At 50.0% G+C, this 11,292-nt stretch overlaps 2 non-coding genes across 2 annotated transcripts; one reads left to right on the top strand and one right to left on the bottom strand.

Moving 5' to 3' along the window:
- Positions 1–644: 644 nt before the first annotated feature.
- Positions 645–752, top strand: LOC135535266 (U6 spliceosomal RNA). Its single transcript, XR_010454848.1, has one exon. It is a non-coding gene; the product is annotated as a U6 spliceosomal RNA (small nuclear RNA).
- An 8,376-nt stretch (positions 753–9,128) lies between these two features.
- On the bottom strand, positions 9,129–9,236 carry LOC135535265 (U6 spliceosomal RNA). Its single transcript, XR_010454847.1, has one exon. It is a non-coding gene; the product is annotated as a U6 spliceosomal RNA (small nuclear RNA).
- Positions 9,237–11,292: the final 2,056 nt, after the last annotated feature.

Here is an 11,292-nt window from a genome sequence, read left to right on the forward strand (position 1 = left end):
AAACGTGACAAATTCATAACATTTCTCTGGCAAAGGTGATTCGTAGGTTCAATGGTACAGCTCTTATCAGCCCTCTGCACCGCGCCCCAAGTCTTATTGGAGGTGAATGGAGCTCCATCTGGTGGAGGAAAGCAGTACTGCACCAGCGGACGTCAAAGAGGACCAGCTTTAAATTAAAACAAATCCAAGATGGCGACTTGTGTGAGTATTGAGCACAAATGTATTTTGGTAGTTTCCCTCTTGTTGGTAAGATTTTCTGCTGTTTTAAAAATGTGAGAGTTCAACAGACACACACTAAGCCCAAGTCCTCTCAGCTCTGAGTAGAAGTGGTTACGAGATACAGATTTCGGCCCAGTTTAGTTTCTACTAGCCTAGCAAAGACTGACGAGGGATAGAGAAGGGGAAACCACACCAGTCACCGCACGGCCCCGCTACTCTCCATAACCCCCAGCCTGCCCTGCTGCTCGGTAAAAGGCAACTGTTAGCAGCTTTTAGATGGTATATCAGAGAGTTCTGTGTGTACAGAGTTGTTTATTGTTTTAAGCATATTTGAGTCTTATCAGGGTGTTTCCAGAGTATAACCGTGAATGAGACTGCTAATCTAGACTGGTCCTACAAATAATGTCTGTTAAGAGTAACTAGTTGTGCTAGCTTCGGCAGCACATATACTAAAATTGGAACGATACAGAGAAGATTAGCATGGCCCCTTGTGCAAAGATGACACGCAAAATCGTGAAGCGTTCCCAATTTTGTCCCTCTGGGTGTAGTTTTGTCTTTTTCAGACCTTATTCAACTTTGTTTAACTGTATTCATTGTGTGGTGGAGAAAGCAGGCACTTCGTGTGGCTGTTGGCTACCTCTAGTGGTCATGTTGGGTAAGTGCAACAGGACTGCTGAACTAAACACAAAGTCAGACAGCTGTGTCCCTATTGACAGGATATTGTTCACTAGTGGAGCTTGTGCCACCAGGATTTAGCAAATTCAAGGGGTTTATTTTCTACCAAGGATGAACATATTTGTCGACCCGGTGTGGAATCCTGACACGGCTGCTGTATTTAGCCTTGAATCGTTGTTTTTTTTAATGAATTTTCTTACCGTGAGAACCTGTCACTTTTTGTCAAGTCGCTCACCCTCGTCAGGATTCGAACTTGTAGAAGGTTTGTCTTAAATGTGTTTAAGCCTAAACACCACAGGAGTTTAATCTTGTTTATGGGTGATTTTGACACTACGGGAACTTCTATGTCTCCAGGTCAATTTGGGGGCGGGGTACCTATGATGAAAATTACAGGCCTCTCATCTTTTTAAGAGGAGAACTTGCACAATTGGTGGCTGACTAAATACTTTTTTGCCCTACTGTATATATGTTATTCCACAATAGCCTGGTGATGTAACAGTCTAATGTAATTATCTTCCATATTCCTTCAGAACAATTTCCTACAGTTAACGTGTAGGGCACTGCAGGGTTGGGTGACCAGGGCCGCCTGGGACTGCCTCCTGGAGGAATCCAGGTGTGACGGCTACCAGTTTCCTGCATAACTTCAGGAGGGATCTGCAGCTCGCCGTTGTAGAGGAGAAGGCGCTCCTCTGCAGGATGTTTCAAAGGATGGGGTTCAACATCAAGAGCCGTGTGGGAGATCTTCACCTACTTCTTCTAAGACGGTGCAGTTCGTTCCCTGGCAACACCATAGACTACACAATGAGCAACCAAGGGCTCTTTTAAGAGCATACGCACGCTGATCTCTTGTTTGTCCATGGCACTGCATATTTTGATACTATTGCTTTAACTCTGCAATGATGGCATTTTGAAACAAAATCCTTCAGTTTCCTTAATTTGCTGTTTTGTCTTTTAAGGAATCTTCTCTCCATTTTTTTACACTTCTCTTCCAGTATCTCACGCTGTCTTTTTGTAGATGTTCTGGGTATTGTATAGGATAATTTCTCTTTTCAAAATGTTTGACCTGCGCTGTTTTTCAGTGGCATTTCCTAAAAAAACAAAGACTACTTAGTTTGACCTTGGAGCATTTTCTACATGAATTTAATTTAAAACTTGTTTAAATGAGCCTAAACTAAAGGTCCAAAAGCAATAAGAAAATGGATTTGTCATTTCCATCATGTTCTGTAATGTCTGCCAGCTACTTTTGTGATGGAAATGACACTTCTACAGTTTCTGAAGAAAAATTACAGGCTGCTTAGCATGCTTTGGCTAGTATTACAGTTAGCATGTGGTTTACACTAAATACACTTTTTTTCAACATTTCTACCACAAATGAAAGAAATTATAGCCCGTTTGGAAATGACTGACAAAAATATTCTCTACACAAACAATATTTACCTCGACGTTTCTTCAACTGTCCGCTGCAGCCATGTGCTTCATTGTCACAATGTTTCCATGGTAACTACATTAACATTTTCTTGAAAACTTAATGAAAGGAGGTATTTGTCCTCGGTGGTTGAAATAACACTACTACCAAACTAAAGGTATATTTTTGTAAACAAATATAAAGGGCATACTCATAAATATTGATATTGTAATGACCTGACTAGATCATAAAGGAACAATTGTCCAGACAGAGGCTTGAGTTTGCGAATTGACGGTTTATTAAACCAACTTTACACAGGCTACTGTTTGGCCGTTGTAATATGCCAAAAAGATAACAGATAACCCATAAGCCAATCGTGACCTTCTCTTAGGCAGCCCAGACGTAAGAGGAGAGAATAAAGGCAGAACCTGGTCTTAACTTCCAATGCTCACCCCCTGCCCAACCCCCTCCGCCACTCCGCCAACCCTGGGATGCCCGGCATCAGAACATTCCAGGCATTCCCGTGATTGGCAGATAGCAGGTTGACTGACATGTCGGACCCCGCGAACACCGGGTACTGGTCAGTACAACACAACCACATCCTAGCCTAAGACATAACACACAGCTGTCTGTCTGGTCGCTACACAGCCCCCACCACAAAGTCCCTCGTCCCCGAGGAACAAACAAATCTCTGAAGCGACCCGGAGGTCTCCTTTGCCTGCGTGGCCGTGATGGTCGCAGAGTGCCCCCTGGGAACCAGGGATGAAGGCAGGATATGGGGGACAAGGAAGCGGGAACGGGTAATACAGTCCGTGGCTCTGGGGAACCACGCGGTGACACAGGGGGAGACAGGGGGAGTGGGCTGTCTGAGCCCACTGTCTGCGGCACCCTAAGGGTGGGTGCCTGGAGAATGTCATTGCCAGAGAGGGGAATTGTGGGGTTCCTGGGGTTTGGGGAAAAGAGGCCCTCTGTATGGGGCTAACCTGTCCCGGTGCAGTGCCACCTTTCTCCCCCTGAGGAAGCTGCACCCGGTACACAACCTCCCCTACCCTCTCCAGGGACACTGCAGGGGTCCCACCCAGTGACTGTCCAACTTGGGGCATCTGCCTCTTTTCCTTAGGGGGCTGTGGAGCCAGACCCAGCTCCCCAGCCACAAAGTGCCTTCCCCGGGTGTGCACGTCATAGTGTTCCTTTCTGCCTCACACCTGCATTCACCAGCTGCTCTCTGGCGAAGGTGGGGCTGTCTCCAGGCGGTCCTGGAGTCTCCGAGGGCATACTCCGGCCCGGAGGAACATGAGGGCTATCCAGGGGCCGACTAACGCCATCTCCGCAGGGGTGCGGATCTCTCCCCCAGCATGAGGAGGGCAGTGGGCGTGCAGGAGGTGGAGTCTTGACAGCGGAGCGGCGGCATGCCATGAGGACCATAGGCAGGTGCTTGTCCCAGTCCACGCTGGTGTTTGGAAGAGACGATGGCCAGCTGCTGTCCAAGCGTTTTGTTGAAGCGCTCCACAAAGCCATCACTTTGAGGATGGAGAGGAGTAGTGCGGGTCTTGTGCATGCCCAACCTCTCACACATGGTGGCGAACACACGGGACTCAAAGTTTCTGCCTTGGTCGCTGTGGATGGACTCTGTAGCTCCAAACCTGCTGAACATCCCCGCTGTCAGGGCGTCGACGATGGTCTCTGCCTCCTGGTCAGGCAGAGCATAGGCCTCGGGCCATTTGTGAAATAGTCCATGGCCGTGAGCACCCAGCAGTTTCCACTGTCTGTGGTGGGGAACGGCCCAACTACATCCACTCCCACCTCTCCATGGGAGCCCCCACTGGGAACTGTTGGAGCTGAGCATGAGAGCGGCCTGGGGGGGCCCTTTCTCGCTGTGCAGTTGTCACAGCGGCGACAAAAGTCCTCCACATCCCTCTTGTGCTGCCCCAGTAGAAGCCCTGACGGAGACGGCGCAGTGTTTTTGTGACCCCAAAGTGTCCAGTCCCCACCCCCATCCATGAGTACTCTGAGCACAGCCTCCCGCAGTAACTTTTGGGGACCACCACCTGCCACCTCTCCTCTCCTGTAGCTGACTCCTTCCATGCCCGCTGTAGCACGCCATCAGCCAGCCGCAGTCTCTCAAACTTCACCACAACCCTTTGGTCGCGAGTGAGAGCGCTGTCACCTCTTCCATGGTGGCCTCACCTGCGCCTCTACCCACTGTAGCACTGGCTGTAGGTCTGTGTAATCCGTCCTGCTGCTGCCGCCATTCAGCCACATCGACAGTCTGCAGCTCGCAGCAGACAGGCCCGCTCGCCCGACACACTGTGGCACAGACACCCTCCTGCTCCGCAGCTCTCTCTCCCGTCCCTCTCTCCGTTCACAGGCGGCAGCTGATCTACAGTACAGGGCCGACGGGACATGGCGTTGAGTGGCGTGCCCTGCCCTGTGCACCACCGTGAAGTCATACGGCTGAAGCTCCTCCAACCAGCGTGCCACCTGCCCCTCTGGCTCTCGGAAAGACATGAGCCACTGGAGAGCAGAGTGGTCAGTCCTTACAGTAAAGGGCAGACCACCCAGGTAGTACTTGAAGTGTTTGACGGAAGCCACAACAGCCAAGGCTCCCTCGCCGGGAAAATGACACAATAGCGGCGCTCATGTTTGTCAAATGTTTTGCTGAAGTACGCCACCACTCTCTTTCCCTGGCCCCACCTGAGCCAGCACCCCACCCATGCCCACATTGCTCGCGTCTGTCCAGGATAAAGGGCAAGGTGAGGTCAGGGGGGGCGGCACGGGGGCCTCGATCAGTGCACGTTTGAGGGTGTTGAACGCCTCCTCACACTCCACTGTCCAAGTGAAAGCCTTGTCCTTCGGGCAGCAGGCGGTTCAGTGGAGCAGCAACGTTTGAGAAGCCCGTACAAACCTCCTGTAGTACGAGGCCAGGCCCAGAAGCCTCTTCAGCTGACGCTGGTCGGTGGGGGTGCGGGCCAGTCTCTGACAGCCCCTACCTTGTCCTCCATGGTGCTGATCCTCCTTCCCACTCCGGTTGCCCAAGAAGGACACTCTCTCCTCATGAAGTGGCACTTCTCGGGTGGAGCTTCAGACCTGCGGCAGCCCACTCCTCTCCAGCACACGCCGTAGCGCTCCAGGGCTGACTGGAAGGAGCTGCCGTAGGCCCGGGATGTCATCGAGGCATACGCTCTTCAGACACTGCTGTTGGGGGATGCCATCCAGCACCCTGTCCATCAAACGCTCAAAAGTAGCTGGAGGCGTTGCACAGGCCAAAGCACAGGACCTTGAACTGCCGGTGTCCTCTGTTAGTGGAGAACGCAGTTTTGGCTCTGGCCTCTGGGGAGAGGGGGGCACCTGCCAGTAGCCACTTCGGAGGTCTAGTGAGGAGAACCAGGAGGACCCTCAAACCAGGTCCAGCGACTCTCATCGATACGTGGTATGGGCAAGTGAGTCCTTCCTGAGATTACCTCCTTCATTCAGCCGCCCTGTAGTCCGCACAGAACCTCAGCTTATGCCCCCTTCTTCGGAACCATGACGACTGGCGCCGCCAGGGGCTGTCTGAGGGCTCAATGAAGTCTGCCCGCTGCATCTCCAGCACAGCCTTGTCTGCCGCCCTCTGGCGTGCCAGCGGGATACGAGCGGGGACGCATCTTGATGGGTCGAGCATCACTCTTCTCTCTGTGTCGATCTCATGCTGCACCAGATGAGTCTGACCCACCTCTTCCTCCCTCCCACGCAAAGCTGTCTCTGAATTCAAGCAGCAACTGCCACAACCGTTCCTGCTGCTCGGGGTCAAGACCAACACATTCCTCCCCCCATATCTCCCTCACTGCAGACAGTATCCTCTCCTCTCCCCATCTGGGGTAGCTGGGCTGGGGGTTGCGGCCCGGGCTCACAGAGGGCTGTGTCATGGAGGTAGCTGGGGGAATGTAACACACCGCCGTAGGTGACAGGGGGGACTGGGAAAAGTCACACACAGCTGTGGGGGGCGCAGCCATGAGTCTCTGCTGCTTTAACTGTTGGAGCAAAGGGTTTGTTGGGTTGAGTGAATGTGACATTAGGGGGGCCATGGTGACTTCGTCCCTCCCTGGAAGCTAGTGTGCCCCTATTTAGGTCTAACTGGCAGCCTGTGCTCCTAAGAAGTCCAACCCCAGGATACAAGGGTCCTGCACAGCCGCCACCCACACAGGATGACGCACAGTCCTGCCCCCTACTGTGAGTCATTATTCCCTTCCCTTTCATGGGTGCCAGCTCACCTGTGACTGTGCGGAGCTGCACAGTTGCAGGAGGCTCACACTGAGGTCAGCCTGGCACAATATCTGGCCTCACCAGGGTTACTGTGGACCCAGTGTCCACCAGGGCGGAGCAGGGCACCCCCTCCACAGTGACAGGGACATGACAAAGTCCCCAACACAGGTCCGGCCCACCACAACAACAGGCTCCATCCGCTTGCCCTCGTCTGCTTCTGGGGAAGTGGAGCCTTGCTTCCCCGTCTGTGCAGGTGGGCTCCTCCTGAAGATGATGTGGTTGGGATAGAAAGCCAGGGTCCGCACTACCCGGTCTACGGACCCCGAGCCGTTTCCCTGAGCTCTGGGGGGACATGGGGCAATCTCGGCGCAGATGGCCTGGCTGGCCACAACCCCAGCAGACCCTGGGACCAGGGCTTGTGTTTCGTGCCGCCTGTAGCGACACAGCCCGAATGAGTTTTGTCATTTCGGCCACCCAAGCAGGCTTTTCCGGCTCCGGGCTGCTCTGCCCCCAGCTCACAGAGGGTGTGTCTCCCTGCACCCCCACCAAAGCCCCAGCTGAAGCCCCAGCCCACACCAGCTCCCTCTCCAAAGCCATCTCCAAGGCTGTCTGCAATGACTCAGGATGAGCCAGCTGGGTCTGTATGCGCAGCTCCGAGGAGAGAGCGCCCGTATGAACTGGTCCGTGCTAGCTCGCTCTGCACGGAGGGGCATGTGAGCATATGCCCGCCGAGAGAGGCTCTCAATGTCATTAGCTAGCCCCGTAGAGGCTCTCCAGGCTGCCTGCATCTATTACTCAGTCGGAGCGCAGTAGCCCGGGCCACACTGTCCATAGCGCCTCCTCAGTTCTAACCTAAAGCACCATAATCATGCCTGTCCTCGGGCTAATAATATCAAACAGGCCAGAGCTTCATCCGTGAGGCATAAAGTCAACTGCAGTGCCCTTTCTTCATCCGGCCACCCCTAAAATAAGCTAACAGTTCAAACTGAGCAAGAAAGCTTCCCAATCCGCCTTACCGAATACTTCGGGGTCTTAACAGATACGGACGCAGCCGGGAATCCTGGGCGCCGCCATGTTTGTTTACATCCTGAGCCCCAGATTCCTCGTCACGCCGCGTCGACGCCGCCCCGGTCCGCCCACCAGAATCCCGCGAAATACAGTCCCACGAAGCACTCATGCCTGCTTCCAGCCGCCACTTCGGCTCTAACGTCCTCCTCAGCGGCCTCTGCGCTCAGACGCCCTGGCGATCTCCTCAGACAGAACCCCCGACGTCCATTCACACGCACCTCCTTGGCCATAATCGTCCCCTACCTCCACCTTCACTTTCGGATTCCTCGACGCATTTTCAACCCCCGTTCTCACCACGGTAGCTAGCACATAAGTCAGCTAGCTAGCTGGCTAACTTGTATCAACGTTTTTGGCTTCTGGACACCAATGTAATGACCTGACTAGATCATAAAGGAACAATTGTCCAGACAGAGGCTTGAGTTTGCAATTGACGGTTTATTAGAACCAACTTTACACAGGCTACTGCTTGGGTCGTGCACACGCCTAAAAGATAACAGAGTAACTCATAAGCCAATCTAGACCTTCTCTTGGGCAGCCCAGACGTAAGAGAGAGAATAAAAGGCTGAACCTGGTCTTAACTTCCAATGTCACTCCTGCCCAACCCTCCACGCCACTCCGCCTAACCACCAGGATGCCCGGCATCATCAGAACATTCCAGTATTCCCGTATTATAGATAGTAGTTGACCCGTGACATGTCGGACCCCGCGAACACCGGGTACTGGTCAGCAACACAACCACATCCTTAGCCTAAGACATAACACACAGCTGTCTGTGCGGGTCGCTACAATATATTTTATTTCATCGATTCTTTCTCTAGTAGATACCAATACCACATTATATAAAATAAAGGCTCTATAGAAAAACATAGTAGATGCTCAAAAGTCTGGGTCAGGACAAGGGCTTAAACAGTGACATTTAGGTATAAATGCATCTGACAAGTAGCTATAAATACTTGGTGTTAAAAAGTATGGGGTAATTGAAATGTGAATATAAACTTTTAATCAAAACCCCTAAATTGACCCGGAGACATAGAAGTTCCCGTAGTCTCAAAATCACCCATAAACAAAAATAAACTCCTGTGGTGTTTAGGGCTAAACACATTTAAGACAACCCTCTACAAGTTCGAATCCTGACGAGGGTGAGCGACTTGACAACAAGTGACAGGACTCCGCCCTGCAAGAAAACCATTAAAAAAACAACGATTCAGGCTACAATACAGCAGCCGTGTCAAGATTCCACACCGTGTCGACAAATATGTTCATCCTTAGTAGAAAATAAACCCCTTGAATTTGCTAAACCCTGGTGGGCACAAGCTCCACTAGTGAACAATATCCTGTCAATAGGGACACAGCTGTCTGACTTTATTATTTTAGTTCAGCAGTCCCTGTTGCACTTACCCAAGATGACCACTAGATTTAGCCAACAGCCACACGCAAAGTACCTGCTTTCTCCACCACACAATGATACAGTAAACAAAGTTGAATAAGGTCTGAAAAAGACAAAAACTACACAGAGGGACAAAATTGGGAACGCTTCACGATTTTGCGTGTCATCCTTGCGCAGGGGCCATGCTAATCTTCTCTGTATCGTTCCAATTTTAGTATATGTGTTTTTGAAAGCTAGCACAACTAGTTACTAACAGACATTATTTGTAGGACCAGTCTAGATTAGCAGTCTCATTCACGGATATATGCTGGAAACACCTGATAAGACTCAAATATGCTTAAAACAATTAACACAACTCTATACACACAGAGCTCTCTGATGTACCATCTAAAGGCTACTTCAGTTGCCTTTTACCGAGGAGCAGGGCAGCCTGGGGTTATGGAGAGTAGCGGGGCCGTGCGGTGACTGGTGTGGTTTCCCCTTCTATCCCTCGTCAGTCTTTGCTAGGCTAGTAGAAGCTAAACTGGGCCGAAATCTGTATCTCTGTAATCACTTCTTCAGAGCTGAGAGGACTTGGTCTTAGTGTGTGTCTGTTGAACTCTCACATTTTTAAAACAGCAGAAAATCTTACCAACAAGAGGGAAACTATACTCAAAATACATTTGTGCTCTATACTCACACAAGTCGCCATCTTGGATTTGTTTTAATTTTTAAGCTGGTCCTCTTTGACGTCCCCTGGTGCAGTACTGCTTTCCTCCACCAGATGGAGCTCCATTCACCTCCAATAAGACTTGGGGGCGCGGTGCAGAGGGCTGATAAGAGCTGTTCCATTGAACCTACGAAACACCTTGCCAGAGAAATGTTGTGAATTTGTCACGTTTGACATCACAGTCCTGCAATTTTGTACAAAATTACAACCATGTTCAAATAAAACAAGAAATAAGAGGCAGTCTGCGCTGTTTAAAATGTCCCGTAAACCTAAATAGCATCTGTTCCAGTTGTGTAGGTAACAAAATCAGAATATTGGAGAAAATAAAAAATCCTAAACCGAGGCATTTAAGCCTCAATTTGGGATTTATTCCTTTTTGTGACCCCCCCCCCCCCCCCCACTCACACACACAAATAGCAGTTGTAAATCAGGACTTGGCCAGGTCGCATTTGTAAATTAGAACTTATTCTCCACTGGCCGAACAGGTTAAATAATAAAAATAAAAAAATCTTTTTTAAACACATCTACCATGTTTCCCTGACTAATATATTCGAAGACAATGTTAAAAGGAGAAACTCTGACAAGACTCCAAAATAGATTGGTCTCATAAAGATTGTTTGCACTTTACAATTACAGCAGTAAGGAATAAGGCAGCAGTAATGACCATGGTGGGCAGTAATAACTCACGACTCACACACGTCCGAGCGAAGCCGTCTAATCTAGCTAGTCTGAAGGGAGATGCATGGCCATAGATGGCTAATTAGGGCTTTTTCAACAACAGTAGCAAGCAAGTCCTGTCTTAGGTCAGTTAGGATCACCACTTTATTTTAAGAATGTGAAATGTCAGAATAATAGTAGAGAGAATGATTTATTTCAGCTTTTATTTATTTCGTCATATTCCCAGTGGGTCAGAAGTTTACATACACTCAATTAGTATTTGGTAGCATTGCCTTTAAATATGTTTATCTCGGGTCAAACATTCCAGGTAGCCTTCCACAAGCGTCCCACAATAAGTTGGGTGACTTTTGGCCCATTATTCCTGACAGAGCTGGTGTAACTGAGTCAGGTTTGTAGGCCTCCTCGCTCGCACATTCTTTTATAGGATTGAGGTCAGAGCTTTGTGATGGCAATTCCAATACCTTGACTTTGTTGTCCTTAAGCCATTTTACCACAACTTTGGAAGTATGCTTGGGTCATTGTTCATTTGGAAGACCCATTTGCGACCAAGCTTTAACTTCCTGACTGATGTCTTGAGATGTTGCTTCAATATATCCACATAATTTTCCTACCTCATGATGCCATCTATTTTGTGAAGTGCACCAGTCCCTCCTGCAGCAAAGCACCCCCTCAACATGATGCTGCCACCTCCCCGTGCTTCACGGTTGATGGTGTTTTTCGCTTGCAAGCCTCCCCATTTTTCCTCCAAACATGACGATGGTCATTATGGCCAAACAGATCTATTTTGTTTCATCAGACCTGGGGACATTTCTCCAAAAGTATGATCTTTGTCCCCATGTGCATTGCAAGCCGTTGTCTGACTTTTATGGCGGTTTTGGAGCAGTGTCTTCATCCTTGCTGAGCGGCCTT

Source organism: Oncorhynchus masou, unplaced genomic scaffold (assembly GCF_036934945.1).
Source record: "Oncorhynchus masou masou isolate Uvic2021 unplaced genomic scaffold, UVic_Omas_1.1 unplaced_scaffold_4683, whole genome shotgun sequence".
In the NCBI taxonomy this organism is placed as follows: domain Eukaryota; kingdom Metazoa; phylum Chordata; class Actinopteri; order Salmoniformes; family Salmonidae; genus Oncorhynchus; species Oncorhynchus masou.